Here is an 18911-nt window from a genome sequence, read left to right as displayed (position 1 = left end):
AAATACCACTCCAGCACTTCCTTTGAATACAATACGTACTTTCAAAAAAATTGTGAAAGTACACTCTACATTTTAAGCAGAATTCCATAGTCTTTGCTACAATTGGTGCTATAGATTGATTAATGACATATGTTTATGCTGCATGTACATTTTGATATAGAAGATTTTCATATTCATCCTTCCTTCTTTTTTAATTCCTGCATTGTTATATCCTCTTTCCTGCTACATACAATGTACAATATGTCCCCCCAAAAAATTACAATCAGATTTTTGCATTGATAATACTCAATATGATTAAACTGTCTAAATGCTACTTCAGGGTCTTAAAATATAACATCTTAGCTCTATTTTGCAGAAAACCCCATTCAATTTGGTTAAGCGGTCACAGAGAAATGTGGATTGTTGTAAAGCATGTCATGAGTCTGATTCTTCCAAATTAACACTTCGATGCTCTTGTGTGTGAATACAATAGACAGAACTTGGAGGGAAGAGATTCCCGACATCCTCTACAAAATTCCTCATTTCTCTTTGACCACTGAAGCAAATCGAATGGGGTTTCCTTTAATATGTTGGCAATGAGTTATAATTTCATTCCCTGAATTTGTATTTAGATTGATTTACTATTTTTAAAGATATCATTGCGGAAGGTCCCGTTGTAATTTTTTGGGGGGGACATACGGCACAGTATACTATTTGTTTGTTGCTACATACAATAATTGACTTTTCCATGTTTCAGCAATTGTGAGAAGATATTCTAACATTATGGCTCTGCTTTATGGCTTACTACGTCTTTTTTTTTCATTATAACCAGCAAATATGTCCATGATCCAGAAGAAAAAAAAAAGTTATTGAGGAACGATGAAATGAAGTCGGCTGAAATAAAGCAAATGAAGTTGGTAGAAATAAAGCCAATGAAAAGATGTTTGAACACATGAGTTCTAATATCAGAAGCTTTTAAATTAAATTTCAGTGTGTCTTGCAGTAATACACAACAAAATGAAGACAGACAGTAACAGTACATAGGTATTAGACAGATGACTGCAAAATGGCTGACGAGGACGAGACTCGTAGCTTTTTATTCTAATCGTCAGACGAGGATGCAAAATGATGTAAGATTTCGATAAGTAGGCAGAGATGCCAACCTTTTAAACAACACTGCAGTATTCTGAGTGGTGAAAAGGAGTATTAGTGGTGGAAAACAGCATGTTTACCTTTCCAGCAATAGACAAGTAGTAGTACTACAATTTGGGTTCCATGAAGCCTGCAGTATTTTTGGCAAAAACCAGTACAAAATACTGAAAAAAAAAGTAACAGTTTGTATCCTCTGCATAGGGTGTCCAGTAGCCAGTTTGGCATGATTACAAGAAATGAAGTACCCCGGTGGGGCGTAGGGGTTCCTGCCCTCAAATACACAGAGACCGGATCTGGATCTACAATACAAGCCAATCTGTAATGCTGTTTTTATCATCTGAGTCACATATACATTTTGGTGCCTAGATGAACTTGGAATTCCATTCCTTATTTCAATCAATTTTCCAGAAATACCTGTTCCCTCCCGTTATGGGTAAGCCATACTCACACAAAATGCTGCTATTTACATCAAGACATAATCCAAGCACACCTTCAATACGTTAACTGATACTTTGTGTCCAATTCTTCAACCATTTCAGCATATGTAAAAATATACGCAAGTGCAATGCTTTTGCCTTCCGCCTCAACCCGCATAGCGTAACATGAACATTAGTATCAAATCTTTAATATCAATTTGCCATGCTTGAATATACAGAATTTCTTGCACTCTAATATTGCACTTGTCTCATATTTGGAGCAATCAGCCCAGCAGAAACTCACAATCTACCCTAACGATATGACGGTGAGGCCTGAAAAAAGATATTTTTGTTGCTGAAACACTTCCCATAATGACTTTTCAATGCCAGCTTACAATCTGTAGGCACAATAAAAGGTGTGATACATACAAGACAAAATGAAAGATACATGTATTAAGATAAAACAGAACAAATTTTCAAGGCTTTGTACATTTAATTCTGAAAATGAGATGTTAGCAAATGCTATAAAGGAGGTTTAGTATGATGAGCACATTGCTGACAAAAAAAAATATCAATCATAAAATTTGATATGAAATGTTGACTGCAATGTGCCTTGCAAAACAGCTAGAGACAGGGTATATCACAGGTGATTATGACTATTGCCACTGAAACGGTAAATGCTTATTGAGAGCAATTAGGACAAATAGTTTGTGTAGTAAGAAATGTCTGCACTCCATAATTTTTGTAATTTGGCAGTGAACAGTTGCCATGGCAACGTACTTTTGCAATACAAGTGTAGGTGTCCAGCACATCAATACCTCACGGAACCAAAATGTGAGCGAATGTTTATTTGAATTACTTTCTCACTGCGCTGTGCTAGGTTTTCTACCCAAGATCTCTGTTGCTCTTTTTGATCCAATATGCTGTTGCCACGGCAATCTGCAATTTCCATCATTCTACAAAAATCTGTCTTGTACAGTTTTGTACATCAACACCTCAAGATCAGCATGTGTGCCAAAGATCATCTGAATTGCTTTTAAAACTAGGGAAGTTGTTTGCTTCACAAGGTTTTCCCAAATTTCTTGTCGTAATATGCAGCTGCCATGGCAATGGCTGTATTTGAAATAAATACAATTGTGTCTAAAAACCACAATGCTCCAAAGTTCATCTGAATTTCTCAATTACCAAGGAAGTCTTTTTTTTTGTCTGCAAGGTTTTACCCTGAACTTTTCCATGATGTACCATTACTGCAATGAAGCACTTTCTGCAACTCTCTTATAAATGTCTTGCACATCACCACCACAAAACCAAACATAATGCCACATTCCATATGAATCACTTCAAAACTTGGGAAATTGTTTGTGCTGCAGACTTCTTTCTGAATGCTTGCCAAAATACGCCATCACCATAGCAACCATTTCTGCCACTCTCTCACTCTCAAAAAAAAAAAGAATAGTCTTGCACATCTACATATAGTTTCCCCATCGAGGCCATTCAACACATCTGCAAATTTTCCTTCAAACCCTTTTCTATCCGAATGTGGAAGCTGTTTATTTCACAGTCTTTTGCTATGGACTGACCATCCATCCATTGAAAAGACTGACAAACTAATCACTCAACAAACCACTATATCCTCTTTTAGCCTTTGGTGGGTTGCATAATTTGAACACAATAGTTTTAATTATGCAAAATACCCAAATCTGTCAGGGGAATTTTTAGCACAAAGTTGTCTTACTGATTTGTGTGATTACTCATCAGCATGCTTTTCTTTTCTAAAGCCTCAGTATCTAAAACACTGAAAATAAATGTGTACAGTAAACATGTAGGTTAAAAAATATTTCATGCTCTGAAATTAAGTAGAAATCTATTTACTTTCAATACAGTTGTAAGTAATCCAGTTTACCACACTAAACTATCTTCATACATAAAGAGGTTATCTGCCACAATCCACTTCACTGTTTCTTAGCATGATGATTATTTGAAATGTGTAGATCTCTTGATAGTTACAGCAAAGTTCTCAAAACCTTTGGACATTGGAGTGGGTGTTGTTGTTGTTGTTGATATGCATAAATATCATCATACAATTGAATAGCTACAAAGTATAAGTCAGCACAGTTGAACAATTTCTAAACCAGTGTCTTTATTAAGATAAAAAGGCAGAATAATGACTTTAAATGGAATGTTGATGGCATGGAAATTCTCTCATTTTAACTGCAACTGTAAACATGCCAAAACATTTCTCTGAATTCCTAGAACTACCTTCAGTAAAAGACCACGGTGAAAACAAATGTGAAACCATGGTAAAATAAATGTGAAACCATGGTAAAATAAATGAGACCCATCTGTTGCCTCACAACAGTTATGATGTATTTTGCTTTGTTTTGCTTCAAGGTGGTTTACAAAACCAAACACAAGTTTTAAAGTGGACCACCTCCAACATAAGGCAGTGCAAATGAATAGAACAAAATGATTAATAATCATCAATCATTCCCAACAGCGCTACATGTACCACCACTTCATATGATTAATCATATCAAACGAAACAATGGCAAATAAATCCATATTTCTGTGCACAATATGACCACAATACTTTGAGGAACAGAAGGAAGAATTATGATAAAATCATGAGAATAAACTTTCACTTTCACATTAGCTTGGCAAACTCTAACGGCAAGTGGGATGTCCTTTGAATAGATTTGTCAATACTTCAAAAGGATCAACTGGTACAATTCACCATTGACAGGATTCATGTTCTTTATAAAATAAAGCCAGGAGAAACACAACCTAGTGACATTTTGTGCATGATCTACTTGGATGTACAGTGCATGTACAAAACTGAATGAAAATGTCTTAATTCCATCACGGTAAAGTTATCATAAAAGAAGCAATCAAGAATCAACAGCATTATGATCATTATCCTTACTGTAACTTATGACATCTTATTGATGAATAAGAATCAAAGAAACTGACTCTTCTGTTATTCATGTGTGTCTACACTTCATCTTGGCGATCAGTAGCAATGTTGGCTTACTCTGGAAACTAGAAAAGCTGGCGAATCAAGTACTAGTAGCTGAGTTGTACGGGACAACAGACTCGCGACATTCGCAACTTCACAATTGCCTAAATCTGCCCCACTGAAACCATTTTATTGTAAGATTACTCAGATTATCTTGCTGAACTAAAGCTCCTCAATGTCATTGGGGAACTTTAAAGTTGAAATTATGCTCAGTTGCAAGCGTTGAGTCTCTTCTTTATTGTGTGTGTGTGTGTGTGTGTGTGTGTGTGTGTGTGTGTGTGTGTGTTACATTGATACATTTCTGGGCAATAATATGGATACACTACAAATCAAACTAGAAATTTATCATTTAAGGTAATTCAAACCTCACCCCCCCCCCCACACTTTTGTATGTGAGTTGGTATGCTGCCGAAAATAACAGAGAGTCAATATTGCTTTACTCAAATGTATTCAATAAATAATAAGTATGGGTACAATATTGCTGCACAGACATAGATGTTACCATGGCAACAAACTTTCAGCTTCTCTTAAAAGATATATCTCGCACAGCTTCAGAAAACAAACACCATGTGTGCCAAACTCATTTCGAATCGCTTACAAACTGGAGAATTTTAATCTGCAAATTTTTTTTCCGAATTGTCAGGCCATACATAATGCACTGTTAAAATGGCAATTCACTTTCTGCTACTCATGAAAATTTGTCCTACACAACCCTTCATCAAGTTCAACAAGTGTAACAAATTTGATTTGACTCTCTTAAAAACTGAAAAAGTTCCATCTGATTTGGGGGGCATCCTGATTTTGGGCAATAATGCACTGCTACTATAGCAACCCACTTCATCCATTCTTTTAAAAAAATGTTTAGCACAACTTTTGGTATCACAGTCACTATTCTAAACCACCTAAAAACTGGGGGAAAATTCCTTCTCCAAGGCGTTTTCCTGATTTGGGGCCTCATAGTGCACTGTTTACAATTCTATTGCAATGCACTTTCCAGAAACTTTCAGGAAATGTGTCTTAAGGATAACTCTGTACACTGAATTTTTCATGTGTACCAATTTTCTTGTGAATAAAGTGAAAACTGGAGAAGTAGACTGAACCTCAAACTCCACACCTGATTTGGGGGCCATAATGTGCTGTTACCATGGCAATGCACTTTCTGCTATGGTTAAAAAAATGTGATTTGTACAACTCTACATTGAGCTCAACATATGTGCCAAATTTCTTTTGAATCACTTCAAAAGTTGAGTAGTTTGATGTACAACAGACCGACCTATTGCCCGACAACATACTGATTCCTAAAATACTACCTTCAAACTTTGTTTGGTAGGGGTATATAAGAAAGAACATAATCACTTACATTTCAAAAAATAAATAATCTAGGGTTTAGACATAATCTTACAATATAATTATGTGGCACTTTTCAAATTTCATGTAGCTTTGCCTTTGAAGTGTCAGTATACACAATATAATGGCCAGCTAAAATGATGCAACTTTCCTTAGATTTTAGCCAACTGAGCATTACAAAAAATACCATTCTTTTCCCTATCTTTCCAGCTACCAAGTTTGTTGTTGATGTTGTATTCTCTCTTCTTCTTCTTTCTTTCTTCTTGGGGGGGGGGGGGAGGGGAGACAACGGTCATGGGATAGGCACTCATAAACTTGTATACCTTATTATAAAGAACAATTTGAGAATAAACCAACTCTATCCCTGTGTTTTCCATGAATCACAGTATGGGGGGGGGGGGGGGGACTGCAATGGGTGTAAAGTGTAGCAGGTACTCTTTAAAGGACAAGTTCACCTTCATTAACATAAGGATTGAGAGAATGCAGCAATATTAGTAGAACACATCAGTGAAAGTTTGAGGAAAATTGGACAATCGATGCAAAAGTTATGAATTTTTAAAACTTTTGTGTTGGAACCGCTGGATGAGGAGACTACTATAAGGCTCGTGATGTCATATGAGTACAACAGTATAAAGAAAATGTAAAGAAAATTCAACATATTTTCACTTTTTTTTTTGCATAATAAAAGAACACTTGACTTGCCTCTTTCTAAAGGCAATGGGAATAATATTACCCATAACATATGTCAGTAACGAGTCAAGGGAATGTGTACTTTTTTCAAAAGATGAAATTTTGTGAAATTCTCTTTATATTTTCCTTATATTGTTGTACGCATGTGACATCATACACTGCAGTAGTCTTCTCATCCAGCGGTGACTGCACAAAAACTTCATAACTTCATAACTTTTGAACGGATTGTCCGATTTTCCTCAAACTTTCAATGTGTTCTACTAATATTGCTACATTCTCTCAATCCTTATGTTAATGAAGGTGAACTTGTCCTTTAAATCTTAAGTACTGTATACAATTGTATACCATCATTCATTTCAAGGGATTTTAATTTTCGCAAATTTCATGAGTTGAGTGCTTATAGTGCATTCAACAACACATCAATAATATTGACTCTGATCCTGACCTGAACGCGATGTAGTGTGCATGCATACATGTACTGGTACTCGGTACTTGTACATGAAAGATGTGCGTGATTACAGTTTATAGTTGCCCTAAAAATCACTGTTAAAGAGTTATGATTGTACATCATTTTAAACAAGGAAAAGAATTATGAGTTTGATGTTTGCCCTACTTTCAGAACAATATCATGCCCTGTGAATGAAGCCCAAATGTGAACCAAGTTTTTATTGCCTGCACAAACACACAAGGACAGTATATGATGCGGACAAATGAAAACTGACTCGCTATGAGTTTGCTGTTAAATATGCTGGTATGCGAGATACCTAACCAGGCTCTGATGAATTGTAAATAGAGCCACTTAATCTATTCCACAGTATTCACAGATGGTTAATAAGGGCAAATGCAAAAAAGAATAAAAAATCAAAATATTGTTTCAATCTAACTGTACAGTGTACATGCATGCAACAATCAGGGGAAAAAAAAGAAGAAAACTCATCCATGTCATCTATGAAAGTGATTACCACAACTAGAAGTCCAAAGTTGTTGAAAATTAATTTTCCTACTTTACCTCATTTTAATTCCTTTAACAGGTTTCATTCTATTTCACTTGTTTCCAATTACTTTGATAATTGTTTGACACAGGGAAATATTTGGAAATTGTGAATAATTGTCTTTTTCAAAATATCTGGATTTGCCAGAACAGAACAGAGAAACAGTTAAAGACAATTGTACAAAAGCATATTGGTATCAAATACAATTTTCATCTAAAATACAAATGGAAAACACACAGACATACACAAATACACACATCCAGTAAGGTTGCAGAAAGCAATGGGACAATTGGAAGTCCATTTTCAAAGCAAATTTCAGAGCAAAAACTTTCCCCATTACGAAACAAATTTATAAACCTGCTGACTTTCTGGCTATGGAGAGGGGATTGTCCTACCCCCCTCCCCCCATCTCTTTCATCTTATTGATCGATATGATAAAGTTTGATACTCAAAGGATACATAACTTTCCAACTTTTTATCTAGAATAATGAATAGTGCAAATTTGAATTTATTATATCAATTTTGTTTTTGTTTTGTTTAAGTATACAGCACATCCCTTCAACTCGGAACCATATACTGTAAAGCAAGTAAGTATTCGCAGCATGAAATATTTGCAAATTGGAGCCGACGGTGGCATGAAAATTTTGCGAACTGCCACTGGCATTCAGTGGCTATAAATAGTGCAAACAAGAAATTTTGCATGTATTTTGATTTCGTGAATCTTGGCTTTCGCAAAATTCATGCAATTTCTGGGTTTACTGTATTCATGTGGAAGATGGATTCTACACAGAAAAATCAAATAGCTAAAGTCAACACCTATTTTGTACAGTTGTAAGTACAGGCAAATAACTGCATCCTGATCATGATAAATGTGGTATTATTTTGGCATCAAGCATGTAATCTCAGAGATGTAAACAAGCTTGTGTTGTCCGCACCTGTTGTCAGTGGAATAAATCCAGGCACCATCTTGCAATATGAATATCTCACGAAAACAAAATGTCTGACCTTTGGGCAAAGTGCATATTTACTTTCATCAAAGCGGACGTGTGAAGCAGCAGCTTACTCTGTATTTTTGAGATAAATTTAGTTCTGAACACTTCATTTTGTGCAATGTGTCAGAGTAGAAGTAAACTAGAATAATGAATAAGATAATATTGATATTCTATCACCCTTTCTAAGAGGAGAAAGTATGAAAATGAGGTGTCAAATGCTCATAAAGTAGTTCCAGCAATGAAAGTAAAATATGAGTGTGTTTATGTCTTGGAAAGTTTCGATGTCCAGTATATCGCCGATTTTCATAAATCTATATTTTGCATCTGGCAAACATGCCACCAAAATAAAAAGGAAAAAAATGAAGACAGAAAGGCAATTAGGATGCATTAATACACTAACATCTTTCCACTAGACTACTGGAGAACTAATAGTGATGACCTTAGCAATGACAAAGGTATAATGATCAGCTCATTGATGACATTGAGATATTATTCACTATACTCACTGCATTCTACGTCAGACTTTGGGCTCTTTTTTCAATCTGATCATGATTTCTTGAATACAAGGGAGGAAATTTGCTTCAAAAGTTTCTCATTTGTTATCGCAAATGAGTTTCCTTGGCAATATCTACAACGTAGCCTAATAAACACAAGAACTTGTGCGAATCCCTACATCCTACACACATCATGTAAAGCACTTTGCTCATTAAAAATTCTTTTATATTATGTATTACAGTTGCCCATATCAACTGCAAATTTTATGAAGCATATCTTCCACATAAAACATTTAGAGTTCATCGCATTTGCCATTTAGTTCCATTGAATTATCTCAAAACCTGTGGGAATAGAGAGCATTTTCAAGTCACATTGCCTCTTGTTGCATGCAGTGTAAGCATCCGAAAAAAGCTTTTAACCAACAAAACTGTTAATTTTAAGGACAAAATCAAAAATAAATTATGTACAGACACTACACTGAATATAGCTCCTTTATTTTTGGCAAACTTTGTGACTTCTGGTGCAAGCTTGTATTTCCCACACATGTGCCCAACAAGGTAAGAAAGGAAAACTGAATTATTGTAGTTAGCACCGTGCTTCTGTCTGGCCACTGACTGGACTTTGAAGCGTTCTCACTCTAGATATCTGAATACAAAGTGACCGACTGGTCATTTCTGGCCATGAAGGGATAGTTTATGAATACCGATGATCCCTATTAAAAACAAACAAACAAACAAACAAACACTGCTTTACACTGTATTAAAACATTGATGCATTAATCATGTAACATCTTCCTTAAAAAAACTCATGTAAAAAGCATTGTGACCTGGGAAATTTTGCAGCTCAATGAAAGTTTGAGTTTGTTTGTCTATTTGTTTGTTTCATTTTCCATCTGACAAGATGGCTGGATAACCAATTGCACTGGCCAATCTTCAATGGGGTCTAGTTAGATGTGAGGCAGACTACTTCACCAGCATATTATACACCCTGCACTTTGCAAGGAATGGATGAAGTTGGATCATTTAAAGGTCCTGTTTACCTTTGGGAACAGTGATTTGAAAAAATGTTCAAAATATCACATTTGATGCATATTATATATGTAGGTCTGTTGTATCAAAAAACATTCTACCATATAAAATTTTCACAATAAAACCTAAAATATAAGAAGATACCGTATCTGCATTTTTCTCATTAAACCATAACTGCAGACGGGTTAGACTGAAAACATTTTTATTATGACTATTGTTCACATTTTGTGTATTTAACAATACTTAACATCGATTATACGAATTCAAATTTTTACTGTGGTTGTTTCTATCCCAAGATCACATTTAAGAACTATTATAAAATACTAATGTTTGGTTTTTGTTTCATCTGCAAATGGTAAGTTATGCCTTTAAGAGCGGGGTTGTAACTCTCTCACACACAGGCCCTCCATTTGATAGGGGCAGTATTTTACCTCTACTAGAGGGGATGGCATGACAACACACAACACTGCTGAGTACGACTCACTTTGGTTTCAAACTGCACCCGAACCAGTGCCTGAACTCCAACCCGAGCCATTTGATTGAAAAACAGATAGACTACTGGCTGAGCCATCTTACAACCCTGTTATTGGAGTGTTATTGGACAAAAGTCAAGAGTGATATAACCACAGGAAGACAGTCAACTATTACACTTTACATAGTATCGGGCAATTCAACATGGCCGCTGTTATCATGAGATTGTGATACTATCCACTTCACAGAACCTCTCAATTCTTTTCTATTTTCACACCACACCAGGTAACAAATTTCTGTTGTTTTTCTTCACCTCAAGTTCTCCAAGTCTAAACTCAAGACAAAATTCAGCACATTTCCAAATTCCATGACAATCACATTCAACAATTTTTTATTTTGCCACTTGGTTTGTACAACTAAGACGAAACAGATGTGATATATGCATGATATCCAAGCTTCTTGGAATGACTCGGATAGAAAGGATCATTAGTGGAATTCACACTGACCTGAATTAACATAATACAATTTTTGAGTTTTCCATCGCAAACGAAATCTCAAGATTTTGCCTGTATGTACATAAAAATCCCAATAGATCGCACAATAAGCATCGCAATACGAATCCCAAGAAATCTTGCAATCATTCCGGAATTATCGCCATAATTTGAAAAATAGTGTAGTAATTCACACAGCACCAAGCATGTGAACACTGGAGCAAAAGATCTTGAGATTTTTAATCCCATCATTCAAAACACACTTGATTAAACAGCGCACAAACACAAGGGCAAGGGTCACCGTATTGGCTGATTTCGCACATGCGCAGTTTGGTTGACAAATTATCACGATCAGCAATTACAGGGATATTTCTGTCCGTCTGAACAGGTGCATAACATCTTGGTATTTTGATTGCGATTGTCATCTTGTTAGTTTGTCTGTGTAAGTGCCACTATTTGGGATGCCTTGGTATCAAATATTTGTGCATTATTGCTTATATTGATGAAAACTGCTACATTGGCCTTTCACTGATACTTCTAGAGTACAATGTAAAATGCAAAAGTTTGAATAACAATGGACATTACTCACAGTAACAAGAGACCCGCGGGTCTAGCGCTCACCTGAGTATCGCAAGTTCACCTTTCACGCTGTCACTAATCTAAATTAGTCACAGCTCTACTCAAATTTGACCAGGCATTCTCAAGTAGAAGATGAAAATGTACAATAAGGGCCCAAATTTTTGAAGATTCCTTAATTTTGGGGGATGGGGCCCCCTGGGGCCCTCTGGGTGGGGCATGGTGCCCATTTTGATAAATTGAGATCCTGACCCCCTAGGGATGCTACCTGCCAAGATTGACGAAAATCCATCATGATGTTTTCAGGAAGAAGATGAAAATGTATAATTCAGGCCCCCATTTGGACCTTCCCAACCTCCCCCCACCCCCCCCCCCCCCAAGAGGGGCACCCCTGGATCTGCTATGAACAAACTTGAAACTACAGTCATTAATGTACTCACTCATAGTATTATCTTAGCTCTATAACTTCTGATTCTAGAGAAGACTTTTAAAGATTCCTTTATTTTGGAGGGTTTGGGCCCCTCTAGGGGCCCCCTGGGTGGGGCATGGTGCCCATTTTAACAAATTGAGATCCTAACCCCCTAGGGATGCTACCTGCCAAGTTTGGTGAAAATGGGTCATGGGGTTCTCAAGAAGAAGATGAAAATGTACAATTTAGGCCCCATTCTCCAGGACCCCTCCCCTGGGTCCCAAGGGGGGCACCCCTGATTCTGCCATGAACAAACTTGAAACTACAGTCATCAATGTACTAACTGACAGTATTAACTTAGCTTTATCACTTCTGGTTCTAGAGAAGAAGATTTTTACAGATTCCTTAATTTTGGGGGTTTGGGCCCCTCTGGGGGCCCCCTGGGTGGGGCATGGTGCCCATTTTAACAAATTGAGTTCCTAACCCCCTAGGGATGCTACCTGCCAAGTTTGATGAAAATCGGTCTTCGGGTTTTCAAGAAGAAGATGAAAATGTAAAAAGTTTACGCACGCCGGACGACGCACGCCGGACGCCGGACGAAGGGCGATCGCAATAGCTCACTTGAGCATCTTTAACTCTAGAACAGCACTGCTCAAAGTTGGAACAGAATCAAATCCTGTTGAATGCAACTTCATGGTTGTCAGTACATATATCATCAACCTGAAGATTACCATTCGCTTTGGGCTCAATTTCATTTCATCTTGAAAAAACAGGTCTGTTTGCTGATACATTGCAGCTCAAGAACAATTTTTATGGAGGTCAAATTTAGTGCTTGAACAGCCAGAACACCACATTCCCATTCTATGTAACAATACTCCTGATAAACAGCCATTTAATCCTCTGCAGCATCCAGTGTGCATGGTTTGATTCAATATCTCACATGTTCATGGATAATGTAACTTGATGACTTCTTCATCTGAGACAAAAGGGGAAAAAAAGTGTACAATGCCAGCTAGATTGGGAAGGCACTCCAGCAATCTAACACTAAGTAGGACATGCCAACATAGTTGTAAATGACAATTCATGAGGAAATTGGTGATCGAATTTCTAGCCACATTTGGCATTATCATCATGTTCAATGTCTTTTCAACGTCCGTATTCTGGACTGACCTTGAGCCGTTGAAAACGCCTAACAATCTTGTCTCAAGTCAAGAGCAGTGCGCTGAATTTTGATTTCTATTTAACCTGAGCTATCACCTCCTTGCCAAAAAAAAAAAAAAAAAATGAAATGAAATGCTGCGAATCAATCTCATTTTCAAAAGATAGTGTCCTGTTTGACTACACTGTAGAAAGTGAGTGAAATTGAATATCTTGTAAGTTTGTTAACTTTAACAGTTTTTTTCTCCTCAAAATCATGATACTGTAGGATGACTCGAAACGTGATACTTGATGGACACTTAACTGGTCAAGTCCGTAAAACTGTTTTTGCACAGCTTTTGTGGAAAAACAAACCCAGTGTGGAGATGAAATGTGAGGTATCATCACGGATCTGGCCATCAAGAAGATCCGAGTTCTTGCTGACCGTTTGCTATTTCAATTTAAAGATACACACACATACACTGAGCGTTGCTTTTTTTTTTTTTTTCTTGTAAGTTTGTTGTTCTTCCCTTTCACTTCACAGTACAGGCACCAGCACTCAAGTACTCTTTACATGGACAAACATATTATTTGTTCAAACAAGTTGAAACTTGAATGTTTATTCAATGCCCCCTCCCGGCAGCACCAATGAACAGACAAGAGCAAGAACCAGGGCCCTTGTTATTTTCATGCCTGCAACTGATGACTCCCCCCCCCCCCCCCTTCTTAATCTCAGTTAATATTTTTCACAGTTCATACCATATCCGCCTAAAAGAAATATGAAACAAGACAGGAAAGACCACAAAAGTCAATAATTCACAGGGCTATTAAAATTTTCCATCATTTAAAGGCGACTGAAAATTTAGTAGTGGTAAGGGTTATGTTTAACAGAGGTCATACACAATGTACACAGGTGTACATTTGTACAGTATTCCTGCACATACAAATTGTACAGGTAGAGTAAATTGTATCAAGAACAATTGCACATTTTTTTGTGTGTGTTTTTTTTTTTCAATCATATGATTTCCTAATCATGTGGGACCATACACTGTATGGAACTCGAAGTACAGATAAAATTAGGTAGTGAAGAATTATGCTCCAGTGAAGCATCAAAATGTACCATCTAACATTATACACACCTGTGTATGGTGTGTGTATATGATGGTAGTATTTATATGCCAAATATTTTGTGGGTTTCTATTTTTGCAAATTTTGCAAGTCGGTTGCTAAGACACACGAAAATATTACTCCTGATACTGACAATGATAAAAATGATATAAATAATAGTACTACTGGAGAGTAATGATTTTGATAATGATAATGCTGATGATGAAAATGATAATAGCGATAAAACTGATTTCATCAATTTCAGAGACTAAAACGCATACTGTGTATACATTAGGGATGTACTGGATGTACAGGGGTTCATAGCATCTTAGAAGCTTTTAATGTTTTGTGAGATATTCAGAAACCACTCTATGAGATGTCAAAGAGCATGTAATTCTAAGGGGTATCAAAAGTTTATTTGATGAAAATCTGTTTTGAAATTCTGAGATATCCAAAAACAAGGTGACACAAAGAGATCCTAATAAAAGGCATGGCCTGTCACCTTTTATCATCGCTTTTTTTGGATATCTCAGCCATTTGAAAACCAATTTTCATGAAATAAACGTTGAATCCTTCTTAAAATTACATGCTCTTTCATATTTCGAGGCTTCTCATTATCTCACTTAGGAATGTTCAAAACATGAATCCCCACCTCAACCAGTATTGTACAGTCCCTTTAATGAGTAGGTACTGGAGTGCTTTCTGGCCATACGCCCTGTATAATTGCTCTGTGATTGCTTAGGGGACGCAAGGCGGTAGGCTTACCTCGCATGCCAGCACGCTAGCATATGAACAACCAAGGAGCAGCCAAATCAAGGAGTGTATACTCGCATGCAAATTCAAAGTTAAAAGACACTGTACGCACTGTAAGAATGTTACTTGAGGGCAAAGTCTGCTTAGACTACAAGTCATGTAATCAAACAGTATTGTATAGTTCGCCCTCTATAGGTAGTGAGAAAAATCTTTGATTCAGACAAACTAAAAGCATGTGAAAACATATCTCCAATCATAAAACTAATCTGTGTCTGGAAAAAAAACAAAAAAAACATCTCACCCCAAAATGTTTAAACATGCCTTTATCTCACCCCAAAATGTTTAAACATGCCTTTATAACATCTTCAGGTGCTCACACTGTTCAAACTTTCTCACTAAAAACCATGTTTCAATGATTTATCAATCCATTGCTCTAATTGTATGGTATATTATATTAGGTATATATTTTAGTTCTCTTTCAAAATATGTTTGTGCTTTTCTTTTGAATCAACGTCTCCTTCAGGATATTTCCTTTTATTTTTCTTCATCTTTACTAGCCACACATATGTGTCTTCAAAGTGGTAAGGCAAATGCACACAGACTGTACGATGTATCATGTACTGTACCTGGCTTGCTTACAAAAAGCTTGAATTTGCTTTCCTTTAATAACATTATAAATCCTGTGAATCTGGTTTACTTTGTAGCTGTCTTTATCATGACATTGACGATTAGGAACTTGATTTCAAATTCTTCAATAGTTTTACATGTTCTGCAAGATATGACAGGATTCTTTGCAGTTTTCTTTACATTTTCTAGGTTGTGACCTAAGGGATACTAAAACAGGAGATCACAAATTCATCTCACAGCAGGAAAACATGTAGAATATAGTACAGTACCTCTAATAACTACATGTACAAGTATGTTATACCACATTACAATTACAAATACACGTATGTTGGACTAAGCACAGATGGGAGGGGCTCCTTATTACAAAGGTTTCAAAATTGATACATTAGAAATTGTATTGTACATGTACCTTGATCCACACGTAACACTTCCTTAAATGAGCAAAATACTGACACAGTAGTCAGTACATAACGTACATTTGAGATTTGCTCATAATCATAATCTCAATGCGAGTTAATGCTACTGATACTTATTCCAAAGTACCGTATATGTTGTTAAGAATGCAATTTTCAATATTACAGTATATTTAGAGTGATGAATACCCAATTAAAGGGAAGATAAACCCCAAGAACAATGTGGATTGAGTGAAAGCAGCAACATTAGTAGAACACATCAGTGAAAGTTTGAAGAAAATCGGACAATCGATGCAAAAGTTATGAATTTTTAAAGTTTTGGTGTTGGAACCGCTGGATGAGGAGACTACTAGAGGTTATGACGTATGAGTGGACTACAATATCAAGAAAATATAAAGAAAATACTACAAAAATCCATTTTTCATGAAAATTACAAATTCCATCAACTTGATATTAACATATGTTAAGGGTAGCAATTATTCCCCCTGCTTTCTGAAAGCGGTTGGTCCACTGCTCTTTCATAATTCTAGAAAAGTGAATTTTTGTTGAATATCCTTTATATTTTCTTTGTATTGTTGTCCACTCATACGTCATATCCTCTAGTAGTCTCCTCATCCAGCGGTTCCAACACCAAAACTTTAAAAATTCATAACTTTTGCATCGATTGTCCGATTTTTCTCAAACTTTCACTGATGTGTTCTACTAATGTTGCTGCTTTCACTCAATCCACATTGCTCTTGGGTTTACCTTCCCTTTAACTATGCTGCATCATATCCATGGTTGTAGTTAATCCCTTGCTCTATGTGCATAATAAAGTATGCCTCCCTACTGTTTACTTTAACATCATAAATTTGCATTTTTATACTGTTGTATATGATAAAACTATGAAATCTATTAAAGGAAGTTTCATCCCCCACCCTCTGTCCTGATACATGCCCTGAATAAAAGCATCACCATGTTGACATATTAACACACAAAATTAACTTAAATGATGAATTAGATGAATGACTGAGAGGTTTTGTCATTTAAATGACAATACTACATGTTATGGAATTCAAGCATGACATTCAAAACTGACACCTGAAACAAAGCAGTCATGGACAAGTGACTGCACACCCATTTTTGCAACTTAAACCTCACACTTCTGGAATTTTTTCTTTTTTTAATCCTTATATTTTTGTGAAAAACAGACTACCTGTATTACAGATGATTTGAAAGAACTGTGAGAGTCTATCACATACCCTGATGGAAAACAATGTAAAAAATTGTAACTTGTATAAAAGGGAAGATAGCAATTACGTGCTATTTTCAGTGAATTGATAAACCCTCATCACCATGCAGTGTCACACCAAAGAAATGATGGCAACACGACATAAACACCTCCATCTTTTTTTTTTTTTTTTTTTTTTTTTTAATGACTGCTACACATTAGTTGCATCACGGCACAAGGGAGGCTGCAGAATGGGGGTTGGGGCTGCAGAACCCCCCCCCCCCCCACACACACACACATGCATAATCTGTGAGTCTTTAAAAAAAAAAAAAAAAAAAAAAAAGAAAGAAAAAAGATGAATTTCCAACCAGGGCTGCACACTAATCCCATTTTTTCTACTGGTCTGACCTGTCTATTGGACAAAAAAAAACAAAAAAAACAAACAAACATTTCTGCAGCTTCTGCATTGTCTAGGTCATGTAGGCCTAACAGTTACTGCTACTGGCACTGCTTGCAAGATAACTTTTGACATTATAATAGGTCACAAGTTAGATATATTCAGAACTTTTTTTTTTCATTAGATAATCTTGCTTAACTTCAAAATTGTTGCTATCGTTGCCCGTTTCTGACTTTAAGACTAGACTTCCGTTTTCAAAAAGCCATTATCCCTCTGGAACGCAGAACAAAATTCCCTTTGAAGATATAATAGTCACATGAGTCATACCACAGATGACGCATATTACATCAATTTGCATTCGAGTGCATCAGCATCAAGGAAACAATAACGCACAAATACACAGGTCATGTCTTTGAGAAAAAAAGCAGAAATTATCTCTACATCTACACGGTAACTTGTCATCAGTCAAACCTAATGAAATTCCTTTTACATAGACGCTACCTGCACTTAATTTGGATCTATGATGTAGGCTAGATTAGACTACCCTAAAAGTTTTTAGATGTACAGTAGGGCCTATGCAGTGCCAATATGCCCTAGTTTGTGGAACTGCAATGTACGTTAAGGCTGTCATTAGTCAAGTACTTGTAGATTTCTAACTGTTAGTGTTACATTAGTTACTTAGACTCAGAGTGTATTCATGCATTGCATTGAAAGTGACAGTTTAAATACCGGTAACTGTTACGTGTTAGAGCTTGAGTCTTCATCATAGCTTTGCCTTTGCCTTGAGCCCTTGGGTCAAAAACTCAATGTCACCGAGACTGATTAAGGGAATGAAGATCACATTCATGTACTTGGCCTCGATAGACAAGAACAATGCAAAACATACTGTGTAGGGTTCCTACATATATTGTAGATCTAGACTTCTTGTGAAATTTGTACTTTATGCGTATTAACTACTCTGTTACATGTAAATTACATGATAAACATAGCTCGGTACTCAGTGGATCAGGCAATTTTCTACATGTACATGAGAAACAATGTACATTTTCATGGTAGCGAAACCTCTCGAGTAGAGTTAGATCGAAGAGATTTTCTGAAGCTGCACCGTCTCTGATGTTAGTGACATTCATTTCTGCAGCTGGCTCGCAAATCCTTAGGCTTTACTACTACAAGATCGACGGTCTAGGCATTAGAAACCCAATCACCTGTTTAT

This window comes from Diadema setosum, chromosome 15 (genome assembly GCF_964275005.1).
Source record: "Diadema setosum chromosome 15, eeDiaSeto1, whole genome shotgun sequence".
NCBI classification, from domain to species: Eukaryota; Metazoa; Echinodermata; class Echinoidea; order Diadematoida; family Diadematidae; genus Diadema; species Diadema setosum.
This window is presented reverse-complemented; position numbering follows the sequence as displayed.